General features: G+C 44.6%; 1 protein-coding gene across 2 annotated transcripts in view; it reads left to right on the top strand.

Moving 5' to 3' along the window:
• The first annotated feature begins 228 nt into the window (after window positions 1-228).
• Window positions 229-25,892, top strand: part of foxp2 (forkhead box P2) — an 83,779-nt gene continuing 58,115 nt past the window's right edge. The window contains exons 1-2 of one of the 2 annotated variants that reach the window (XM_034075113.2): window positions 229-288; window positions 850-915. The gene's annotated coding sequence lies outside the window, so the exon portion shown is untranslated. Of the gene's footprint in view, window positions 289-849; window positions 916-21,016; window positions 21,058-25,892 lie in introns of those variants that run through there. The other variant, XM_071201792.1, reaches the window with a different exon arrangement.

A 25,892-nucleotide genomic window follows, 5' to 3' on the forward strand; every position in this document is an offset into this window, starting at 1 on the left:
ACACAAAGTCAGCAGAATCCAGGTGCACTTTGTTGTTTCAAAGTTTATTGCTTTCACCTACGAGCGATACACACAACAGTTATGCAAGACACAATCTAGCCCACACATGTCCGCAGCAGCACTCGATGTTCATAGAGAACACGCACACAAAAAAGAGGGGTCAGCATTTCGCGAGGAGCTTTCGACTAATGATATTCTTTCTGTTTTTATCTCATCTCAGATAGCTGACATCGCTGGACATCCTTCCACTCCTGTGACGGACAACAACAGCCAGTTCTCTCCCTCAGGGTGAGTATTTAAACATGTGCATCTGTGAGAGAATCGTTCACCTTCAATGCAATGAATCGGAACAGTAACCGTTGGCGCCGTCTTCTCAAAATGTAAAACTCTTTTTGAAGGCATGTTTCATTGTTATCAAGACTCCAACTGTGTCTGAAGTATTGTTAGCCTTTCTGTGTGTTGGGGTGATTGTAGTGGCTAGTGGAGGTCAAGCCCCCCCCCCCCCCATTCCCCTCTCAAATGTAACAAATCTTCATCGTGTCCACCTTGATAGAATTCCCCCTCCACTGGGCAACCTTTCAGTTGTGCCTGTTTGGTTTTCACACCCCAGGGATTTTCAATCTACTCCAGCTTCGAAGTTATGATATGCATTATGGCCGACGAATGTGGGCTTTGATATCTATTTTGTATTTACTTGTCTTGATTAAGATTTGTAAGCGAACATAATAAAGGGTTATATTGGCTGCACCTGGTATTTATAACTCTAAACTGGATTGCAAAGATACAGCATTGTTTAATATACTGCTCAGCCGGCGCAAACATTTATTTTCCCTTTTTATTTTTCTCAAGGATGAAATATGCACACGGTGCGCCCGTAGAAAACAGCACACGACACACACTGTGAAGTCCAAAGAGGTAAGTGGAAGCTGTTTTCATTATCTTTTTATGCCCGCTGTTGTGTTGTGTTTTTTTCCGCAGATGCATGTGTCCACTCACTTTAATGAGCCACAACAGCTCTGAAGAGTGCTCAAATTACATAACAGCCGAGCCTGGTATGAGAAAAACATACCTGTTAGCACACGGACCGCATTCATTTAGATTCGTCATCATTCAATTGGCGTCTTTAAAAGTTGGGGTGTGGGAGATTCATGTCGTTTTCTAAAAGTAACTAATTTAAGATGAATATTTGTATGCATTTCTACAGCAAAATGTTTTTTAGCTGAATAATAAATAAAATATCACCTCATATCGGTTAATATCTAATAGATGTTATTTTTTTTATTATTCCTGCATCTTTGTAGTTGTGCAAAAACGTTGACATGATTAAGATAGCTCCCTTTTCCGAGCTAATGGTGTTCGTCACCAGGTCAGTCCACGAATGAGTGTGAGGAATCTCAGGTAATGGGAATCGCCAATTACAACCCCATCGTGGCTAATGCAGACATTCTATCGATTAGATCTCACACACACACACACACACACACACACACACACACACACACACACACACACACACACACACACACACACACACACACACACACACACACACACACACACACACACACACACACACACAACCCTTTGTAAACATTGTAAGCAGGGATGATGGGAAGAAACACAATTAAACTTTATAGTTTTATTTGGAAGTATATCAAGTAAGCATGCTTAGTGAAGACTCAGAAGAGTAGTGTGTGAAGGATTTAGCTTCAGGTAGGTTTCCTAAACTGTAACTAAATAATCAATCATTGCTGTATGAAATATTTTTGATACGTCTGCCTAAATACTCAACATGTTTGGTTTGAAGCCAGAAATTCAAAGTCAGTTTGCTTTCTATCCAAACCGTAACTTAATTTCGATATTCTACCGCCAACCTAAGAGAGGAAATGTATTTACCTTAGGACACTAGAGGGAAATAGGATCAAAGTATATGGACAGGAGAACATATTCTGGGTGGCTTGGCTCTAGAACCAAGTCCACTTCCCTAAGAGTCTCTCTTTCCAGAGCGAGGCAGAGTCCAGATTTCCTTTTCCACCTAAAAGAGATTTAGATATTACTTCTTAATTTGTCTAGTATTCAGTTAAATCTTCAAAGATGAACTTTTACTGCATATCTGCTGGCCTAAAAAAAAGTCCTTTTAATCATCGCAAAAGTGTAATAGCCCCAACACTGCAAGCCATACTTCCAATGTAGACATATATATAAATCTACAGCAATTAGATCTATCTCTGGCTGCTTTAAAGAACTTGGACTGAACAGCCCTCTGCTCACATTTCCAGTTAGAAATGGATTTCTTGTCAAAGATCAGAGACCTTCTTGTCATTCCACTTCCAATCCTCAAATGGTTTCTCTGAGCCTGCTAACGGTGGAGCCTGAGAGCGGGCGAACAGGGCGAACCTCCACGGATCTCTACCCTGGGCACTCGGAGCCGCCGAGGGGGTAGAGGCGGAAATCAAAGGGACTGGGATCATTCCCCATTGGCGGCGGCCATTGTCTGGCTGATTTGGGATTGGTGGAGAAGTTGGAAAAACTGCGGGGTGGCGCGTGGGGTTGGATGGAGATCAGGCAAATAAACCCCCCTTTTTCTTCCCTAATCGTTATCCACCATTAACCCCAGTGCCCCAGTGTGTGGCTGAGATCAGGGCCATTGGTCAATCCCCCATTCACCGCCACCCAGAATATTTTAAAGTTAAGCCGCCTCGCTTAACAAAAAAAAGTCTTACTCATCAAAGGTTTACTTTCCCTCTCGGCCCCAAGGATCTGCCGCAGCTCTCCGTGCACCCTTCCCTCTACGGTCCACTGTTTTGTCTTCACACTCACGCAAGGGGGAAGGGAAGGGAGAGAAGTTTTGGAAGTTGCCCAAGTTTCCATATTTCAACTTAATGAGGTATGGTTTGGGGTCTGATAGTGGCGTGCTGTGAGCAAATTGGAGCAAAAGTGGAAAGAGCAATGATGTGTTGCCCTTTGCTGATCTCCGGGATTAGGAGCTGTCCTGTTTTTAAATAGACTCCGGAATTATACTTACACTATTTCCGCAGATGAAATACTTTTCACACCTGGGATGTATATTCCCAGTTTTTTTTCCTTCCACATGCAAACCATCACAAATTGAAAATATAACAAGGCTGAGATCACCTACTCCACTTTTAGACGGCCTCTCTTCTTCTATACTTATATCGCTTCTCTGCAAGGCTCGGGTATTTATCGCACGGGTCTGATGAGAATAGAAATGGGACCGAGCGGAGGATGTGGAGACGCAGGGCAGACGGTGAGGAGGGGAGAAAAGAGATTGCATGGAGAGTGTTTGTCCAGAGTGCACAGTTGCCATGAGAATGGAGTTACAAAGCTGGGCAGGCGAGTCGGCTCAGAATGAGTATTGCTGTCGTTCCTTAAGGGGAAGATAAAGAGGCTCAATGAGTCTATTGATCCTCGTCGCTGCCGATGCAGTTCCTCTCTTTCTCTCTCATGCTATTTTCCAGATGTTAAAAAGATACATTCCCATCAGCTGCATACTTTGAGGCCCCGTTCATATATAGCTTGTATATGAACGCGTCATATTATAAATGACTGATTGAAACCGCTGCACCTTAATTTCCTAAAAAACGACCCGGGATCTAGTGTTTCACGTGTTATTCTTTCCCCCCGATATTTAATTGGAGAAAGCTTGGGTGCGGAAGTTGGACTCCGATGGCATCCCTCCAAGAGCCCGAGATTATTGTGAAACCCAACCTGTGGCAGGCATGACATCAGAGCGGCCTGACACCAGTTTGAACCCCTCGTTTCAGGTGGGAAGAATTACGAGCCGCTTCACTCGCAGGTGATCGTGTCCAATGAATCGGTCGCACACAGGCGCGCATTCTTCTCCCAAGGTCTAAATGCTGATTGTCTTGACAGATTGAACTTGCGTGTTATCACCAAACTGTCACACAGATTCGTTTTTCAGCCTGAACACACAGCGCTCAGTTTATGTTAGCCCTTCACAGCCCAGTGTTTTATAGGGATATTGTCATTATGACATCAACTCAATGTCCACTATTGTAACCCTTCTGATGAGCTCAAATGCTCTCCGAGTGCACTTTATGGAACAGGACTCATCAAAGCTGGATTCTTAGTATTTTGAGATATCAGGCTGGACGTTATCCACAGAAATGGCCAACTAAAATACATACATGAAAATATGTTTGGCTTAATATGGGAATATAAGACCTACATTTTTATTATCTTTGTTGAACTGTAAATACGATTTTCTTAATTTAATGTTTTCTATAATTATTTCTTCATGTTTCTTTCCATTTTAAGTTTGAATTACTTAGTGTGCGTCTAATTGTGTCTCATTCAATTATTTTGAACATGACTAGTGCCTTCTCTTCTGTAGGTTTCCCAACATTTTTTTTTTTCTCAAAGTTTCAAATCCACACGGTCACAGCCACTGAAAAAGCTTTTACTCCAGAGGCAACAAGCCAAGTCCTTTGTTCATAATGATCACTTGATCGCCGACTGAAAAGGGATACAGGCGGCGGTGAAATCCTACACGAGCTTGGAATCTTGACTTCCTCACCGCAAAACCACAAGCCCAGACAGTGCAACTGTTACTACCTGGTTGGCAATGGGCAAAAAGCATCCTTCTGTGTGTGAGGAAAAAGGCACACACACTAACACACAGCATGCTCGATTTGGGTCATGGAGCTGACAGACAGTGGAATGTGAATGTGTGTATGTTGACAAACTCTGCTGCACCCTGAATGGGGTTTGTGATTACACCTCATCATGCGTGGTGCATCGGTCCCCCCCCCCGATCTCTCACCTTTCACTCCTTCTCTCTCCCACTCCCCCCCCACCTCTCCCACCACAGTGCCTCATGGGCAATCATGTGGTCACACTACCTGACTCCTCGCTGCTCAAGAGTGCAGTTGACAAAAACAGCCCAAGGCCCGTCATGTGGAAAAGATTCAGTCGGCACACAGCATACATTCTGACCCCGCCCCCCCCCCCCCCAAAAAAACCACACAACTCCTCACTTTCTCCCACTGAAGCACCGGGGTGTTTCCTTCTCCTGCTCACCTGTGAAGGGAAGTAGCACGGCGTTCCTCTTGTCTGCGATTTTTGTGGCCGCTTCAAACAGCCAACAAGTGCACAAGCGAACAGGAGAGAGTGTGTGTGTGTGTGTGTGCTTCCGCCCACTCGTCTCCCCCCCACTCTCAGGCAGTTTCTCTTTGTCAGTTGCACTCCTCATGTCATGTAACATAAAGCTGGCGGTCAGTGAGAGAGCTCTCCAGCTGTCAGTCAGCCTGGTGGTCCTGGCCTGTCGAGCTGCTCACCTGTGTTTATTGGACAAGACCAGCTCCACTCTACCCAGGGAGAGCACCTTGCCCCCCCCCTTTTTTTTTCTTTCCCTCTCCAATCCTTTCTCCCTTACTTTGTTTTTTGTCCATTTCTATCATTCCCTTTGTCTGTCTCCCTCACTCTTTCTCCCCATCTCTCAACACAATTGTATTTATCTCAAAATAAAATGTTATTCCACCACCACCTTTCCTGCCAGCTCTTTTCCCCGCTGTACTGTACAGTTTATTTTCTCTGGCTTTCTTCCCTGCTTCTCCTCTTTCTGCTTTCCCCGCTGTCCGTTTTTATTTGGTTTTATTTCGGGACCTCTTTCTCAGTCCTCCGGTTGAATGCCGCAGCGTCTCTTCGGCGGCGGTGTTCATCTCTTCTCTGCACCTGGCTGAGCACACACCGCCGCGAGACCACTGATTGAAACTTGTGTCTCAAAGTTGCTAATGTTCACTGAAGCATTATATTGTAGATAAAGTAAATAAACTAGGGTACCATGGGAGAAATCTCTGGAATAGACTGCAATGATAGGGGCAGATGACACACACACACACACACACACACACACACACACACACACACACACACACACACACACACACACACACACACACACACACACACACACACACACACACACACACACACACACATACGTAGCCTTACTTTCATCACATACACACACATAAACAGGCACACATATATCAGGTGGAGATATTTTCTATGGCTCTGGAATTGAATGTTTTTTGAGGAGCACTGTAGAAATGTATTTGGATTCAAGAGCCTGCCGTTGTTATACATCAATCCATATGGTTAGTATACAGTACAATGTCATTGACTTTAGTTGCTCGGCAGCCATACTAAACCAGGTAGCTTTCACCGATTTCCAAAAAAAGTCTTCAAAGAAAATGTATGAACTAACCAAAAGCCAAAGCGAGTCTCATTTCAACTTCTTCTATCCACGCCTCCTTCCCCCTGCACACTTTCCTTTTCAGAAGTTCTTTCAAACCAATCCGTTTCAAATGATTTTGGTGGAAAGACTCATTAGCTAGGCTAGTATGCATATTCTCTTAAATGCGACGGCTGACTCTTTGTGGTTCCCGGGTTTTAAACCAGGGTCCGCTGAATGATCCCTCAGGTTAGAGTGCTAGCGAAGCAGCAAAAGCCACACATCGACAGAACCCCGCATTTCCACCCGGTATTATACAAAACTCCCTTGTGTTCGCCGTGCTTCCATTATGCGCCGTAAAGTGGTATAGGTGACATGGTAATACATTTGCATTGTGCCCAGTGATAAATACTCTACCAGGTCTCACTCACTCCGCTGCCTCCGAATATGTCCGGACAGCGCCTGCATTGTCAAAGGCGCGAGGGTCATTCAGAACTCACTCTCCCTCCGTGCCGCCTTTTGTCAAATATTTCTGCGCGGGTGATAGTTTTCTCATTTATTTAGTGAATAGTCGGCGGGCGAAGAAGAAAGAGAGTTTTACATTATGGAAATGATGGAATGGGTTATAATCTCCCACATATTCATCACTGCAGACATTGGACCCTCGTGATACCGTCCTCCATTCGGCCATTGTTCCGGTTCCCTTTTCCGCGTACTGTTCCCCTCAATAGGCACAGCAGGCTTTAATCCTGTCCCTCTTTGGAATGACAATGTTTACTAGCTATCATTCAATAAGGAGCCAGCAGCATGACACACATCCCTCTGTCAGGAAAATGCTGCGTGAATGTGTTGGATATAAAAGAAAGGTATTGTTAGCTTCTGAGGATAGGATGGAAGGGGTCTGCTAGTTCGTGATTCTTTGCGTAAACCTTTCGATACTTTTCAACCTGTCTCGAACGTACTACCGTGTCCGTTACAGTCAACAAAATAAGCCCCGAACAGGCCTTTGGAGTTCGCCTCTCTACGCAACAACACACGGACTTGGCAATGTTGGGTAATTATTGCCTGTAAGTAGGGATTAGGGTTGTGGATGTTGACAGTAAATTGGCTCTCGGCGCGAGTGTTGAACACACCTTTGTGTGGATCAGACACATTCTTGCAAAGAGTGAAGGTTTCTGTACATAACTCCCCCTTCCCCCTCCCTTCACATCACCCTTGTCATGTATTTAGAGTCAACCAATAAACACCGGCTTATTTTTCTCACTCTTATTGTGAAAGAACGCTCAAGCGAGCTAATGGGATTCCGAAATATAAAGACAAAAAGAAAAATCCATGAAAGCGAAGATGTTTGTCTGGCTTTATTTTCCGTTTCCTTTGCTCCTTGCAAATTGTTTCCCCTTCAAAGTCTTGACAGCGTTAGGGATTAGTAGCTGCTACCAGTCATTAGTGTGTTTTCATCATTGTGCCATACCACCACCGCCCCACCAGCCGTACCTCCTGCGTGTCTCCTGCCTTCGTGCCAACCACAAATGAAAAACAATCGTAGCGACCTCCAGCGACCCTTCCTGACGCGCAGACAGTTAAATGGTTTGTAAGACGTTTAATTACCAAATGGTATAATCGTAATTCATCTCATCATTAGATGTATGATATTAAGTGAATTGCCTCCCATGGGTCCCCGTGTTTCACAGATCAATAGATTTAGATGGAGCTTGAAGGGGAGTGGGGGGCTGGGGAGGGCAGTTAAAACACTCCTGAGTCCCCTTTCTATGAACATTGTTTGTGTGATGCACCATGGTGACATTCACTCATTTATATATGCAATTAGCTTTTTATATAGGTTTAATTATGCAAATCTATAAATCTGCACATCGCAATGGCCGTATGTGACTTTTTTTAAATGGATTTCCAGCTCCTGGATTTATTTTGACGGTGAAAGGACATAAAACAAAAGACAAGGTTATGGCACCGTACACTCCTCATCGGCAGAGTGCTTGCGTTTGTACTCGGGGACACTTTGTTGGTATCGAGCATTGTTTGAAGGCATTGTGGAGATTGCTAATGCGGCGTGTACACCTCGGAGGCTCAGTAGCCTGCAGCTTGGTATCGCCTGTATTTCCAATGTGAATATGGCTGAGTGGTGATCGGGGACTTGCTGCACCACAAGCTGCTATTCACTGCAGCCGGCACCACTAGCCTGAGTTAATTGTCCATTATCTGCTATTATCTAAGCTCTACCCCTCTCCGTCTCTTTTATTCGCCCTCACTCGTGATTCGAGCCGTCCCCGCCAGTTTCACTCCCTCAATATGCTCTATCCACTGCTTTTTTTTTTTAGCTACTCTCGCAACCTCATACCAGTGTAAAGAGCCAAGTCCTGGCAACTGCGTTCAAATAGTAATAATGATTCCCTTTGTTCCTGAGGTAGCTCAAACAGGATTGTGAACATGAAGTCAGCAAAGCATCATGTTCATTTCTTGTCTTACCATCTCCCTGCTTGAGTGGGAGGTGCTCTTATGTCAAATATTCCCATCCAGAGTAAATACTTTTTTCTTGACAATTATGCAGATGTACAGAATACATTTGAATTAATAAAAATGCATCTGTGTTTTTTTTACATGATAACAGTGATATGTTTGAAAAAACATGTCTGATTTTGTGTGAATAAATACTATTAATTGAAGTTTACACAGAAAAAAAACGGTCTCCTTTTGCTGCTTTTAATTTGAAAGGTGATAGATCTATCTGCCGAGGTGTTTGAAGAGTCCTCAGAAATTTCACTTGATGGCACTGTTTTCCTTTTTGCTCCAGCTGAAGCAACAGGGCATGTTTTATGTATGCCAGGCACAATGTGAAAAGCCGGAGCGGTGCCACAGATATGTGCGTCTTTCTTTCTCTTCCTGTCTCTGGGCACCGAGAAACACTGACAAACAAAAAGGCCACGCAGTATACTATTTTTAAAAAATCATTACGCTTCACATAAAAAGGTTGAAAAGGAAGTTTGTGCACTGTATTTTATTCATTTAGTGTGTACTTTGGAATAGTTTGCTTGCTGTCTTTCCTTAAAAATAGTTGTGGGGTTTTTATTCTGCACGGAAAATATACTGTATAATTCAATGTGAATTTCAACAACATAAAACAAAAAAAAACTGTCGCTATTCAGCAGTTAATTAATTAAAATGCGTTCCTCCTGTGCTGCCAGGCGATGCTTTTAATAATTACATCAACAAGATGATACAAACTATAAAGCCTGGAGTGTTTCTGCAGTTCATTTCAATCTCACACCTTCCTCTCGACTACCATTTCATATAGTAAGATCCTCACCTGCAATTAGTCTCCAGATAATAGCCCCCCCCCTTACACACACACACACACACACACACACACACACACACACACACACACACACACACACACACACACACACACACACACACACACACACACACACACACACACACACACACACACACACACACACACACACACACACACACACATACACCATGTATACATCACTTCAGGGGACATTACATTGACTTACATGCATTTCCTGGAGACTTATCCTAACCTTAACCATAACCAACACATGCCTAACCCTTACCCTTAACCTTACCCTTAACCTAACCAAGTCTTCACCCTAAAATTAATGATTTCATGGGGACCTCCAATTTGTCCCCATAAGGGAAGCCAGTCCCCACACGTGACCATGTAAACAGATTTAGGTCCCCACAAGTATAGTAATGCTAGACCACACACACACACTGCACACACACACACGTGTGCACACACACGCGCACACACACACACACACACACACACACACACACACACACACACACACACACACACACACACACACACACACACTCATGTATTTTAAAGGGCTTCAATTTTTAGCCGTGTTATAGTTTAGAAATAAAAATTCAGATGAAAGGAAAAAATGGTTGCCCTTTGTCCATTACTCTCCCTGCTGTCTAATGGGGGGGGGGGGGTTAACAGAGTCTAAATAGAGGTTGGATGGATGGATTGGGGGTGTGTAGGGCGGTGGGGGTCAAGATCATATTAAGTGCTCACAAAGCAAATGGTTCAGCATTAGGAGGTCTGGTGGCCCTGCCTCATGAGCGGCCTTTAAAGACGCCATACATCACAGTGAAAAATCGCCCGCGCTTGTATTTTCCGGCACCGCGCGCATCATAAATAAAGGTGTGCCACGTGTAATTGAAGCTCGTGCATGGGGGAGCGCGGCTGGAGATGAGAAATGGAAATCTGTGTACTGGTAAATAGATAATCACACAAAGGTAATTGAGGTTTTCAAACCCCAATCTAGTCTGCCAGCATGAGCTCGTTTGCATGTTAATCACGTTGGTGATTTCCCTTCATCACAGGGAAGTCCGCGCACACTTCTATAACCAGCTTTTAATTGCATTTAAAATGTCACAGAGGTGGAACACATGTAATTTAGCCAGAACTGTGTCCAAATTAATGGGTACTACTGAGACGCTCCATTGGACAGGGTTAGAAATAAGAGAGGCTGTCCATTGTTTGGGTCTTTATTAGAGACTCTTCCCGTCCCCCCATGATAACATCTCCGCAGCACATTTTTTGAAGTGTATATCAAGACTTCAAAATTAAATCTGACAAGCATTTTGTGAACGATTCAACACTACATTGTAGATGCCAACTTCTTGCAAATAAGCCCAAATGGATGGACATCAAAGGGCAAGACCACAAAGCCAAAGTGTTGGGGTTTTAAGCGGAGAAAGAAAGGGAGGAATGGTTTATTTTTCTTTCATCACCAGGTGTTCTTTGCCGTATAAATTACCAAGATGATGTTTCCATAAAACAGCTTAGAGCACTCCAGAGAGGGGAAACCTGCAAAACAGACCTATTTAATTTTTCATTGAGGTGGACCATCAGGAGCAATAAGCCAATATTCCTCTTCCCCCTTTTCCAGATGCCTTCTACACCACTGTATCTCACCAAAACCCTAGCCTCTCTTACTTTTTTCTTTTCGAAAAAAGTTCTACCGAGACCTACATGAAAGGAAGGAACTGTTGAAATGTTAATTTTACCATCTGCTGTCGAGGCCTGCTACCTTTTTTTTTTTTTTTTGTGCATTTTTTTTCTCCCCCTGCCTTCTTTAATTCCCAGTAGTTCTGTTCTGTTTCATGAATGTGCTGCTATTTTGGCTGTTTGAAGTCATGGGGTCTTTGCGAGCATGGCTTCGACTGGCTGGAAAATACAATGCCACATGGTGGATGGCGGAGACTGTCCATTAGCTTCCTGTTTAAAGCCCGGTCCCTCCTGGTAACCCTGTTCTTATACCAGTCCCAAGGCTCCAGTTACGCTCCCATGCCCACCTCCAGTCCACAGGCTGTCAGTCTCTCCTGCTGAATCGGACTTGCCCTTGCTCTCTGCTTCCTGAGTGTGCCGTCTTTAGGGACCTATTTAGTCTGTTTATCTTAATGCTGAGGATTTTAATCACTCGTTTACAAGACCCCTAGCACCTTTTAGCTAATCAAAGTATTCCCCCCCCCCCCTTTCAGCACACATTATTGCTCGATTTCCAGTAAGCTCAATAAACCCCAACAAATCCCAGAAAGAAATGAAATTCTCGTGTTTCTCCCGGCTCTTTTTTCATCCTGTCTTCTCATCACAAAAGTTGACACTTTTAAAAAGGATATTGCCAAGTTTGCTGTGAAATTGTTGCCAAATGGATAGATTCCATTGTGAGATTTGATAGTTGGCAATTAGGGTGAGACATCCTGTGTGCTGAGTTGCTTAGCATTTTCCTTGGCCGGGACCAGATTGTTTAGTCTGCTCTCATTGTGAGCTGTTTCTGAGCTGCAGTTGACGGTTGTTTGCAGAGCGCTGGGGAAAATGTGAGAGGGGCCAGTGCCTTTCTCTATTTATTTATTTTCCCCGTCCTTGGAGCTGGAATCTGATTTGTGTTCATGTTTCTCTATTCTCTCTGAGCGGTTTTTAAGTGTGGCTGCTGAAATCTAGACTCTGTATGACCTCACTGCGCGGCCTGTGTTTCATTAATGACCAGCCCTGTGGTTTGGGGAGAGGAATATTTTTCATATGACACCGCCTTGCATTAGCGCGCAGCGGCAGCTGCACAACCACAAAACCATCCAATTTTGTGGCTTTGAAAGGTGTGAAAAGTTCAGCTCCCTATAGCAAGCTTTGCATTTATAATTATAGTCAGTGTATGCAAGAGCCTATATGTATCAAGGAGCGGAACTACTGAAGACTTGTAAAAGAAACAAAAAAAAAAGGTCACCTGCTAATGACATATTTGTCTTTCGTTCTCTTTGGCAACTTGTGAAGTAAATAATGGAGATATTTTTCAGAGTAAGACGTTTACACTTTACAGATTCGACATGAGAGAAGCCACCTAAAATAACAAGCAGTGACTCAAAGTGGAGTAGGTAGCATTTTGACAGCTTGATTCATTTGTAATAAATATTTCTTTTCAGGACCCTTACAGTCACTAATACAAGCGGCTCTTTTTAAGTTTCTTCCAAGTGCCACATCTGGCATACGAGCTATTTCTTTTTCGCAGATTGATTGATTTCCCAGGCTTTGTTGAAAGCGACTCACGCGAGCCACACAGCAATTGACTAAGAAGCATGCAACAATTCACAGACACACGTAGCAAGCCTCTACACCCCTCCCCTTAAAAAGAAAAAAGCCCAGACACTAGACTACTGTAGCTCTGGTTTGTGCCTCGCAGGATATTGAATATCCAAAAGGAAACCTCAGATTTGTCCCGTCCCAAAACAAAGAGCCGTTGTGCTGCCGCCCTGCTCTTTCCCTCTGCCTCTCATCATAACGCAACAAACTTTTTTCAATACACAAGATAGCTTGTATATATATTTGTTAAAGATAACTCCGAGCCATTCATCACGGTGCACTCCCAAAGTCCTGGCAGCATTAAGTGTTGTGTTTTCAGCTTGAAGGCAGGAGCTGGAACAGGGAGAGATTGAGGTTAGTCACCGAGGCTGAGGGAGAGTGAACAAAGGAGAAGATTACCTAATAGTCCTGCTATGTATTTGAAGTGGAGCCTGCTGTTTGTTTGGGGAGGTTCAGGGCTGGATGTGCAGGGAGATGTCTCGCAGGCAGCTGATGGGTACTTTTAAGCTGTCAGAAACATCTCCTTTGCCATTTGTCTTCCCTGAGTAGACGGCAACAGACTTCGACAGGGGGCAAAAGGCAGTACAGAGAGAAAGTTAACGATGTTTGCAAAAGTATTGGAAACGTTGCCTCCAAGTATAATTGGGTGACTTTGTGTAAATTAAAAGTCAGCCATGATGAGAGCTTGACAAGTCTTTAAGCCGCCGATGCACGCCCCACACCGTTTTCGGGGCCTCGCGCCACGACATCTCTAATGAGTGTATGTTTGTACACAGCAGTCTCACAGGTTGTCTCTGCGAGTAAAGTTCCACATTTTGTTCACAGAAATGGATTGGATAAACATCATCAACCTGCTGTTAACTGCTTAATTACATGCCAAGACCACATCACAAACTCAAACGGGGGTTGTTGTTTGCATCTGCGAGTCGTTTATTTAATTGGTTGTATTGTTTTCGTAGATTGCCCTCGTTAAAGAACACATTAAAACAAAGAGCTGGGAACACATTTCTTGCTAAAAGGTTGCGATCCATTCGGAAAACTGTGAATACTCCCCGACAATTATCGATTTTTCAATACGCTTTCTGATTTCTTAAAACCGTTTTTTAATAATAAAATAAGCCAGATCCTCCTGTTGATAAAAGGTGTTCTGAATTTTTTTTTTTTTATTCCACAAATTGCAGTCTGCCTTTCTCCTATGATTTCGAACAACAATTACAACTTCTCTGAAATCCCAAGCAGCCTTTTTCTGCTTTCTTAAATTGTACATCTATTCCTGTTTTCAATGTCATCAGCGATTGCTTTTTTGCCACTCAGAGTACTGAACACAGACAGCTTTTAAAGGCAGTGAGTAGGTATGATAAGTGGCTCAATCCTTGTACCAAAGCATTTTTACTGAAGGTTTAATAGCTCCTGTATAATGACTTATAATGTATTCTCTCCAATTGCAAATTTCCTCTAATACAGCCCTTCTGCGGCGGCAAAAAAGTCCATCTGAATATTATTGTGACCTGCTTTTTAAGAATACAAATCAATTGCCTGATTTTAAGTAGTTAGATTTATCCTTTTGTTGTACATTTCCCCCAATGCCAAATGGAACGGCTGCTTGTATAACCGGAATAGCTAAGCAATTTCAAGTAGTGACATCATGGTCAGCTCCGAGTCAACCGAATGTTTTAGTATAAAATACAAGCGTTCATCGGAACATTTCTGCCTAGTTTGAACTCATTGAAAAGCAGTAGGCTTATGAATCATCTCTTGCTGTTCCCATTTAATGGAACATACCTTTCAATGGCAGCGTGTACCGGCACATCATCAAAGTGAAACTTCCAAAGTTCCGCTTAACTTGTTGCCGAAATAGTTTCTCGTTTTCAAGAAAATTGCAGTGTCTCGAGAAGTGCATCGGGAAATCTTCCCTGGAGGTAGAAATTGCCACTTGAATACTTGTCTTTGACCAAAGTAAAGCCCTCACACACTCCACGGGAACATGCGCTGTTTAGGAACATATAAAGGGGTAATTTTATTACTCGGTACATCTCCCCCTCAGAAGCCATTTCAGTTCTCCTTTTCAGCCTCCACAGAAGCCTTTATTTGAGCTCATATTCCAGAGTATGACTGCCTCAAACCAGTCGGACTCCGTTTATTTTCATTTGGAAAACACATTTAGTGTTGGAGGGGTGGCATTGGCTGGAAGTGGAGAGCAGGGGGTTCGGTTTGTGTGAGGGACTGAGGCGAGTTTCTCGATCACATGCTAATGTCCTCCTGCGGGGATCCGTCCACCCTGCCTGATTGTTAGGAGCCAAACCTTATATTTCATACTCCCAATTTGACTTCCTTCAGCGTTATCAAGAAACATCTTTCACATATATTCACCTCTAGTCCTCGCCAATGCTTCCCTTGCAAATAACTGTTAGGTTTGCATCCATACAGTGAAATTGATACAGCTGGAGGCCCTTTTCTCAGCGCTTTGAAACTGCAGATCATTGGAAAAGTGTGCCATTTATTAGGCAGCCCACTTAGGGCAGCCCAGATGTAGCTGGTCATTTGAGAGGGACCCGTCCCCATAAACTCGGAGACATTAGAGCGGGCACAACACCCGACTTTAGAGTCAGAATGAACCCACCCATTTTCTTAAACTTCACATTTTTGGCTATTAACCAACTCCTGAAGCAGTGCAGCTGTCTGGAGAAGCCCAAACTGTATTAGAGTCCAACATTCCCTGAAAACATTTCCCCCCCTCTCCTATTTATCGTGTCGCTGCCTGTGCCTCCTGTACCTATATCCTCTCCAGCCTGTATCTGGTGACAGCACAATGAACACATTTCTGTGAAAAGTGTCGTTTCAGTCCTCCGGAAGTCCCGCTCACCTAAATAGTTCCTTCTCTAGGTCTTGTCTGTCTCTCTGTTTTTCTTCCTTTTTTTATTTTTAGTGGGGGCGGGGTGTCGGGGGGGATATCGTAGCCTCCACTGGGCTCAGTTCCACACAATGAATTACCTCCAGATGTAATTCCTTTCCCCCGCCTTTCGCCCTCAAATTAGTGGCTAGTAAAAATTAGGTTTGAATTAGCCGCGGTGTGGAGAATAGAAGAGTTTGAAATGTCCATATAATGAGTTTATTATTCTTTGCTGGAATGCCGTTTTCCTGAATTAATTTGATCAGGGGTTTTTTAGGTGTTATTGGTGTCGAGTTGAGTGGTGTTTTAGTCATGAATGGATAGCCTCTGTGTCAGCAGAAAGTCAGAAGGCCGGGGTAATCGGAGGACTCCAAAGTCCAGTCTCCAGAAGAACGCTCCACGCCTCAGTAGCTTCTGGGGAGGATTCACACACGTTCTCCATTATCTAAGTCACGCTCAGTGTTTGATTTCTCTGTCATCCCGCATGGAAGTCTTATTCGTTGCCACTTCCTAATGCATCGACAGGGTTCCTTGGACCTTAAAATAGAGGTTGTTGCATAGCATATACAGGTGTTGTGCTCCTTTGACTGTCAGTGGAGCTTGTCGTGCTGCCATTCATCTGTGTCGTCATGGTTCTGGGAATGATAATGTGTTTGGCAGAGCTGGAGCTGTGGGATCCTCAGATACTACATATCACTGTCATAAGTGGGTTTCAGATTCACGAGAAACCACTATTGTATCTCTATTATTTTAGCTGTTCCTTCATCTTGACATCTCAGTAGCCGGGAACATTAAAAAAACAACAACCCAGTAGCATGTACTTTTCTCTGAGAAGGAATCTATTTAAACTGCAACCGCCTTTACTATATGATAATATCTACTGCTGTGAAAAAAGGGAAGTCGTCTTTCATCTAATTCCAATCTGCTGTATAACAGGTAAACTGCTGTGAGCTGCACTTGCTTGTTTAAATGTACCCAGCTCAGCCGAGCCTTTGATTTCAGCAACTTGTTTAATTCAAATACGCTTTTGAAGAAAAGCTTTTTTTTTTTTTTTAAGAAAGGGGGGGGGGGGTGCATTGGTGGCAGCTGTGGTGGTGGGAAAATAAGAGGAGGCACATGAGGGCCAATTTAACCTGGAGTGTCTGTCGCGAGTCTACCAGCGCCTTCGTTTCAAGAGGCCCGGTCAGCTTGAACTGTCTGACTTCTGTCATTTTGATCTCTTTTTATTTTTCTGCTGTAATGTATACTTTAATTCCCGCCCACCTGCTGTCTGTGTGTCGCAGCGGCGTCTGCAGAAGCAGCTGGAGGGGAGGTGCAGGTATCATTAAGCCTCGGAGGGGCACCAGTGGAACGCTGCTGAGTGCTATACGTGGCTCTTTGCGGCGCGTGTTGATATTCCTGGGCCCAGTGAATGTACAGCCTGGTTTATTTTCAATAGGAACTCGAGGACGGGCCAGAGAGTACACCCCCCGCCCCCCTCCCCCCCCACCCCCCTCCCCCCCCGATTGCTTACTCGGGCTGTTGATATTGAGTCAAGCAAACACTCTCTCAGGGATGTCCTGTTGGGCACTCTGCCAAAGTCGCAAATGGAAGTCACATGTGGAGATTCAGAGGAAGGCAACGAGGCCTCAATTCACACCCATCACCACCACTTTCTTTTTTCCCTTGCATACTTTTTTCTTGTATAAATAATAGTTATTTTGTAGACCAAATCCCCAAGCATTAGTCTTATTCGCTGATTTAGAAATGGTATACTCCCTGCAATTTTCCAGCAACAAACAGCACAGTATTTATTGTGATTGCAGTAATCAGGTCCCTCTTTACCTTTATTCCCTGCTCTCATTTTTCTGTAGTGAAATACATATGCAAATATATTTGGACACTGTCATTATCAGCCACTTAATAGGCATTTCATTAGGGATTTTCTGAATGCTCGGTGCAAGGCACGTTGCCATGGATACCCTGGTGCTTAAGTACAGTATATTGAAATGGCGCTGCCTTCCAACCACTTATATAATCACCGGTCCGTAATGGCCTCTGCTCTTTGGCCATAAGCAACCGTGTGATCAACATTGGCCGCGACTATAAAAAGCCCTACCCCCTCATTATGCTTAATATTTATTTGTAGGCAGGATTAAGTGGCTCATGAATTGTGCTTGTGGTACATTGGTGTGAAAGGTAATGAATGGTGCTCTATTTCACATGTGTGCTCTTTGGTTATCACTGTGTGGGAGTTGTTAGGGCCAGTTGAGCATATTTTAACAGACGGTAAAATCACTTCATTTTGTCTGACAAGCTCTTAAATGTGAGAATGGACGAGGGAGGAGGGAATTCAAATGGATAACCCCCCCCGATGCAAAGTGAACATCATTGATGCTCGTGGCACTTCAATAAATACAACAGTCAGAGTCTCCCGTCCCCGCACCGTTCTCTCTGTCTTTTGTCCACTTGTGTATTTTAAAAGTTAATAGATGCTTTTATTTAAGCTAACACTAACGTTTTTTCTTTCCTAGATATCACTCATTTATATCATTAGCGTGCCTGTTTTAGGTTAATGGTTGATAAAGGGTTAATAGGCAGTGAGTCACATGGCTGAAGGCTGCTTGTGACTGACAAACCTCATGGCAGTGCATGCACTTTGTTGGTGAGGGGAAACGTGGCGTGATGGGCGCTTGACTTTGTCTAACAGCCCAGAGCAGAGGCGATGCACTTCACGAGGGCTTTCATTGAAATTGAATAGTTAGTGTTGGTGTGCGTGTAAACTAGGGCTGCACGATTTTGGGAAAAAATGAAATTGCGATTTTTCTGACAAATATTGCGATTCGAATTGCGATATTAAAAAAATGTTTTAAAAAAAAAAATTGTAAAAGATTTTTTAGATTTAAAATCGATTAATCGTTCAGCCCTAGTGTAAACTGTGAAAATAATAGCAGCGCCAGGAGACGGTAAGCAACAACTGCCGCCATCGTGGTGGCTGCCGCTGCTCCGCATCGCAGATCCACGGCTCCCCCCTCTTCTGCTGCTGCTGCTGCTGCCAGGGTTGGTAACCAGCTGCTGCCACCCTCACCCCTCCCCACTACACATGTCTATCTCTCTCCCCCCTCCCTCTCGTCACTGTCCTGCTGCCTGCCACCACATCAGGACGCTGGTGGGCCTGTTTGTCTCCGTTGACCTTGGCAGTGAGAAAGCTCTGGGAAGAAGCGACGTGGGGAATAAACACCTGAAGGGAGGAGGCACACAATTGTCACAGATGTGGAGAAACAGGCATAGCATTTCCCCTAGTGAAGCGAGTGTTCCGAAGGCCAGGGGCCTCTTGTTTGTCTTTTTTCCACCGAGGCACTCTGAGTAGTTTATTAAAGGGGCTGAAGGAGCTTTCTAGCCTGAAGCCTTTAACGCTGAAAGAGAAATGGGAGAAATTACTGGCATAATGTGGATGCTTAGAGCAATTAACAGCAGTTGTTTAATGTTAGCCCCCGCTGCCTCTCTCTGTCGCTGTTGTTTTTTTCCTCCTGCTTGCTTTTGCACTCTTTTCATCCCCCTTTCTCTCTTTTTCTCTCAGTTGCTTCAACTCCCACTCTCTGGCTCTGCCATGATTGTTTAGTGTTTACCCTCCCTGCCTCAGAGCTCACAGAGCTGACACTAATGAAAATGCTACATCTTTTGCTCTGTGTTGGTCTCTGAATAATGATATCATATGGCTGAAATATGCTCCAGCGAAGCCTGGGAGATAACGTGCCGTTCAGAGCCTGTTAAGTCATGCCAGTGCACCGCTCAGAGCTGCGAGTCCAAGTGGTCTTTACATCGCGTTAGGGCCTACATCTTTCCCTAAATAAATCTGTCAAAGTTGCCCAGGGTACCTCTGTGTTCAAACATAAAAGTTCTTGCACTCTCAATAACCTCTTGCTGTGGTTTCCTGTCCGCCTGCACATGTGTCCAACTATCATTTTGAATGTTGGAGTTGCCAGATTTAGATGCATGTTTGCTTTGGATTCCACGGAAGCCGATGGAGAAAACCAACAAAAAAACATATTTTTAAAATAAAAACAAGTCCCCTGTTGCCCTGCATCTCTCAGGCCCATGTGGCAGAGCGAGCTGGTGGCAGATGGACTGGCTTTCTGCATCTGCTGTGTGCAGACTGGGGGCTTTGTACTCCTCTCTCCTGGGGAAGACCGGGCCTTTCTTGTTGCCAGTAGATTCCTGTCTGTTGGAGCGACGAAGAAAAACATCTGTGGCATGCAAGGGAGAGAGAGAGAGGAGGAAAGGAGAAAGAGAGAGAGAGAGAGAGACAGAGAGGAGGGAGTACATCAAGAAAAGAAAAAAAAGACAAAAGGATTGGCAAACACCATTAACCCTAAATGTTCCAGCTCATTGCCTGGTGTGCATTGTTTACAGTAGGGGAAACATGTTGATCCATCACGTTCAGCACATCTGAGCCCGGCCCAGCTTAATTCGGCTCTCGGCAGCTTCCTCTGCAGCAGGCGGCGGTTTCTGCGGTCCCAGTCAGAGATACTGTAGTAATTCATTAGGAGAGGCTTGTTGGAAGAACTGCATCCTCATGTAAGACATCTGTCCGGACACGCTCCCCTGGTATCAAGTGGTAAACCCCGCTTCTTAAGACTGCGGGGGCAGAAGCTGTGAAATGTTTGTCAGCGTGTGTGTTCTTATTTATTCAACAAGGAAAGAAGCACATTAGCATTGTGCTTTTCTTATCGCTTGAAGTGCCTGAGAGTGGTCGGGAGAATATTGAAATAGCATCTCTTTCCGTAAGAAAAAGCGAGGGGGCATTCGGCACGGCGAGGTCTCCCCACGTCTGAACCTTTGTGTTCTCCCTCCCCTCTCAGATTCCTCTACAAAACGCCTCTTCTGAAGCCCCCTCACACACACACAGTTACACCCCCCCCCCCCACCATTCCTTTGCCAACTCTCGCCACCCTCCGCCCCCTCCTCTCCTCTCCCGCGACCAGCCCCCTCCGATCAAGCCACTGGTTTTTGTGTACTATTGGTCCTCGGGCGTCAAAACAATCCGGTGGGGCTGCCTGACTTGTTTTAATTAGGCAGCGCTGGAACGGCAACTGTCTCTCAGACGTGGCCAGGCGGAGGTGCTCTCCCCTCGCACTACTGTACATACGGCTGTAAATACTTCTCTGCTGACAGTAAGCTTAGTTTCTCCTTTCCTTTTTTTCCCCCTCCATCTGAGTGGCATTTCCCCCCCCCCCCTCTCTTCATTTTTTGAAAATGCATCTCGGCTTCTGAGAATACTTCTTCAAATGCTTCTTACCGGGCAGAGTGGATTTTCTCATTGTTTTAAAGGTAGGTCTTTTTATCTGTCACTCTCCCACTCCACTGTTTCTGACTTTGTCCGGATGCCTACTTGTGGTGTAGTGTTGGCGTGTTGCTCTGTAATGCATAGATGTGATGTGGATAATTGTTTTTAAGAGCCCTATACGCTCTCTGTCGGAGCGCGGAGGCTACCGACTCAGCCCTTCACTAATCCCATTCAGACCTCCACACACACACACACACACACACACAATCAGAGAAGAAAAGAGAAGCAGTGAACTGTGCCCGTAGAAAAGCCTCACACACACATACCTTTTTTTACCTCTCGGAAGCAGCGTCCTCCAGCCCTTCTTCTTTCTCCTTTCCCCTCAGCGATGCCGGGTGCATAGAGAGGAGCAGAGTAGAGAGCCGGTCGGGCAGGTTGTGTGTAGAGTGTGTGTGTGTGTGTGTGTGTGTGTGTGTGTGTGTGTGTGTGTGTGTGTGTGTGTGTGTGTGTGTGTGTGTGTGTGTGTGTGTGTGTGTGTGTGTGTGTGTGTGTGTGTGTGTGTTGTGTGTGTGTGTGTGTGTGTGTGTGTGTGTGTGTGTGTGTGTGTGTGTGTGTGCATGTGCACAAGAGAGAGAGAGAGAAGCAGAGTGTTCAGGGGAGCAGATGTGCGCTCAGAGCGAGAGCAGCGCGAGGTGCCTGGTGAGTCGCAGCCGAGAGCCGGCGAGCGTCCTGCGAGCAGGCACAGCACTCTCCGTGTGAAGATCCCCTCACACACACACTCTCACTCACACACAGGACCCACCCACACACACACACACGCTGCCTACACACACAGTTACTCTTACACATTTGCACCAAAATGTAACTTACTTGCAAGAAGTCACTTATATTAAATAAAATCTAATTTGAAGACTTAAATTAAAACACAGCTAAATGGAGATAATAATTGCGTCTTATTTCCAATAAAAGATTTTTTTTTAGCAGTGATATATTTCATCAACGGCAGACATAAGAAATGATGGTGTAATTATTTCCAGGGTACAGAGAGAAAGAAGCCACCGTCATACATTTCCATTTTGTACTCTACTATCCCCCCCTTCCATCCACACATACACACTCACACACACACACACACACACACACACTCTCCCTCCGCTGTCCCCTCTCACACTCTTTCCCCTTCTCTCCCCCAACTCGAGCCTCTGCTATCGGGCCTGCATGTCCGACCCGCACAGGGGGCCCCGGTCGGTAATTGCCCCGGTGACAACTGGAAATGATAGAATAATTGTCAGGAGAGGCGTCTGGGCTTTCTTTTTTTTAATGGGACGAGGGCGATTTAAGTATGCATGAATGGCACGGTGGTGGCGGCGGTGGCTTGAGAGGGAGAGGAGATAGAGAGAGGGAGCAGGGTGGGGGGAACTGGGGCGGGGGCTGGCGGTGTGTGTGTGTGTGGGGGGGGATGGCTTGTTTATGATGCCATCCCCCATAAACACAGGCTGAAGTGATGACACAGATAGTGTTGCCTCTCCACGGGGTGACACCAGTCGACTTACTGCTACACACCCTCGGCAGTGGCAGAGGCGAGCTCTCTGTTCTTTGGTCAAGCTCTCGGGCGCTCCTCACCTTCAGGTAAAAAAAAAAAAAAAAAAAAAAAAAAGTCAGGCAGACTGTCAATCCATCCGTCACCATCCATCCATCCCGTGTCCCCGGCTGGCTGTGTTTTAACGGTTGTGTTTTATTGCCGGGCTGCGTCTCCTTGCATCCCCGCTGCTCGTCCCAATGTAGCCTCCGTCTGCGGGCTCTGTTAATCTGCCGCTTAATTAGTGCTGATGAATGGCTCAGTGTGTGTGTGTGCATGTGCGTGCGCGTACAAGTGAGTGTGTGCACCGGTGGCTTTGTGCTCGCGTGTCCGTTTTTTTTTACTGTTGTTTTTCCAGATGTTGCTTGCTAAGCTAATCATTGATCATTACAATCAACAGCCACTATATAGCCTTTCCTAAGCTAATAACAATCAAATATGAACCGGGTGTGTTTTGAGATGCTTTTCCTCGAGTTTGACTTGTTTGCTTTTCTCCCATCTTTCGGTGTGGGGGGAAACATGTGGAGCAGATGTTTAGTTTGAAGAGGAGAGAGGTCACAAGGCTGATCATCGGAGAGGACTAATTATCTTTATCAAAGGCGAGTTGGATCATTTGTTTACTTACATATTGATGAGGGTGAGCAAGGCATGGTGTTAGGCTAGTGTGGGCATATTATTAACATTTCATAGGGCTTTGTGCAGGAATGCGAAAGGGACTCGTCTTCATCATTTAATACCCTAATGCATAATGAGCTATGTGATTAGCTCACATGGAGAATTGGCCAAACTCCATTTTGAAGGCAGATAATTTACATTGTTCTCCAGAGTCTGGCATATAATCGGTTCTTTAGCGCAATAAAATTAAATGCTACACATTTTATATTCCAGCTTACAAATCCCCCTGGCGATATCGAGCTCTGAGACTTCCTTTTTGTCCCTCTCTTCTTTCCACGTATGTCTTATTTTATTTAAAAGAAGAAATTGAAATGGAATTGTTGAACTAAAACACATGTTTACCTTGCATGTTTTATTTAAAATGCACACTGGCCAATTAACACTGTTCATTAGCGGAGCTGCTTTATTTGTTTTGAAAGTTTAACCAATCACTTTGTTATGCTAATTGTGATGTAATTTAATTTGAGTTGCCGTAATGATGATGCCGCTATTATCCACATAAATGATGCAGTTAAGCAGCACGGCCTCATTTGCATGTGCTTGAAGGGAGAGAGGCTGAAAGGAGCCGGCGCCCCCCCCCCCCCCCCCCCCCCCCCCCCCGTATCACTCTGCTTTAATTTTCCAGCCCTGTTCTCTCCCGCCCTGTGGCTCCTCCTGGTCTGTCGCTGGCTATTGATGATCAGCACATTTTTTTAAATGACAAAGACGCCTTTATTTGTCTGCTAACATTCTCCTAGCCCTGCACTGTAGACACATTAAATAATTGAAGGACTATTAAAAAATGCAAATGATTATTTCTAAGTATTACATGAACAATTGATTTGTGAGCCCCCACCACACACACCTACACACACATCTCTTTCTTAGATGTTTAACAGTGGCTCCTTGAATACATATTTCCTTAAAAGGAATTACGCTTTGTTGGCATTTTAATCAGTTGATTTGGTTCGGACATTCTTTTCAATGTGGATAAAATAGTGGGGTGTGTTTTTTTAAATGGAGTCATCGAGTTTCTGCACATTTTTGTAAAATCAATTTCTTTAGAGATCCTTTTATTCCGAGCTGTTTTAAAGTCCCCAACCGGGCCATGGAGAAAGTGTGACTAAGCCTGCGTTAAAGACTGCCCATTATCTATGTTGTCGTGGGTTACACTTTGGTTTTCTTTTTGGTAATATCATTTTTCCCCCTCCTGACCACTCCCCCCCTCTGTTATGCCCCTAATTGGTTACATAAATCTTGTCTGGTATGAATGAGGAATGTTGCGGTGTTGTCAACTGCAATCTTCACCCTTATTTACCAATTCATTAAGATCTATCGATGCAGGACTGCTGAGGGGGAATGACAACATAAATCAGAGCTGGAGACATAATGGCCCTAATCAAGCAGAAATAACTGGAAACGTCACAATGAGCTATGTCTGTGTGGCTGTGCCGGCCGCGGCTCGCTCCCTGCGCCTGTCCGCTGGATGTGCCGCGCTGTGGAGAGGCCGGCTGTCCAACTGTCATCAGATCCTCCACCAGGCACCGCACCAGTGTAAAGAATTTGTCCATTTCCTCCGTATTTTTGACTCCATGTCAAAGCAGCTCGGTGCTGGTTCAGGTCGAGAATTCAAGTGGAACACTTCCGCGCACGCCGTCTATAAATACAGTAAGGTCCCTGCGTTCACACCGCACCTCCTCTGCTGCTGCTAAAGATGATTGGACGAGACAATGAGGCCTCCCCTCTTTATAGGTCAATTAGCCTTGATTAGGTGGGCCGAGTTAATTAATGGAATTGGCAAATATGCAAATGAGAGCTGACTGATCAGCTTTCGTCACTGTCTTGCGCAGACACAGCTGTCTCCTGCTTCAGCCGAACCAGACGCCTGATGTGTAACGTGTAAATGATATGGGACGAGGCTAAACGCTGGAGAAAAGTACTCTCTCTCCTCCTCTTTTGCTCTTTCTGCGAGGGTGCAGGGATATATTTAAGCATTTATTGCTTTCTTGTTGAGCTGTAAATTATATTTAATCTTTAAATATTTCCACTTATTTTTACTTTGTTGGTTTTCATTTAACATTTGTACCTACCAAACCCTTTTTTTATTGTTATTAGTAATTGGATAACCCATGCACAATAACTGCTTTGTCGTGTTTCAGTGCTGGTTATTAACATAGTATCATGCACACTATTCACGAGTGCCTCTTGCATTTGATTCTAAGAAGACATTGTGCACACGGTACAATTGAACATGCACTTTACACCCTTTCCTCTGCCTTTCTTTGTCATTTCTTTCCCTTTCTGTACCCCACAAACACTCAGTCTCACACACACTCACACTCCATTCAGCGACACTCACACACTGTGGCAACTAGTCTGTCTTTTATCTTATTCTGTCTCATCTCCTTATTGTAAATAGAAGAGAATTAAGTTCGGAACACTCTCGCCTGAATGTCTCCTATCACAGAACTACGATTTATTGTCAGCTCAAATGAAGAATTGAAATATGACTGAGGTTTCTCTCAACGTAAGGCTCATTGGACAGGAGATAACCACATTTGATTCTGTTGCTTTGAATAACGTTAATCCCGAAAAAGCAAGAGTCCATTATTCATATTCATCTCCTTTCATTTGGCCCCACTCCTG

This window comes from Pseudochaenichthys georgianus, chromosome 23 (genome assembly GCF_902827115.2).
Source record: "Pseudochaenichthys georgianus chromosome 23, fPseGeo1.2, whole genome shotgun sequence".
Classification (NCBI taxonomy): domain Eukaryota; kingdom Metazoa; phylum Chordata; class Actinopteri; order Perciformes; family Channichthyidae; genus Pseudochaenichthys; species Pseudochaenichthys georgianus.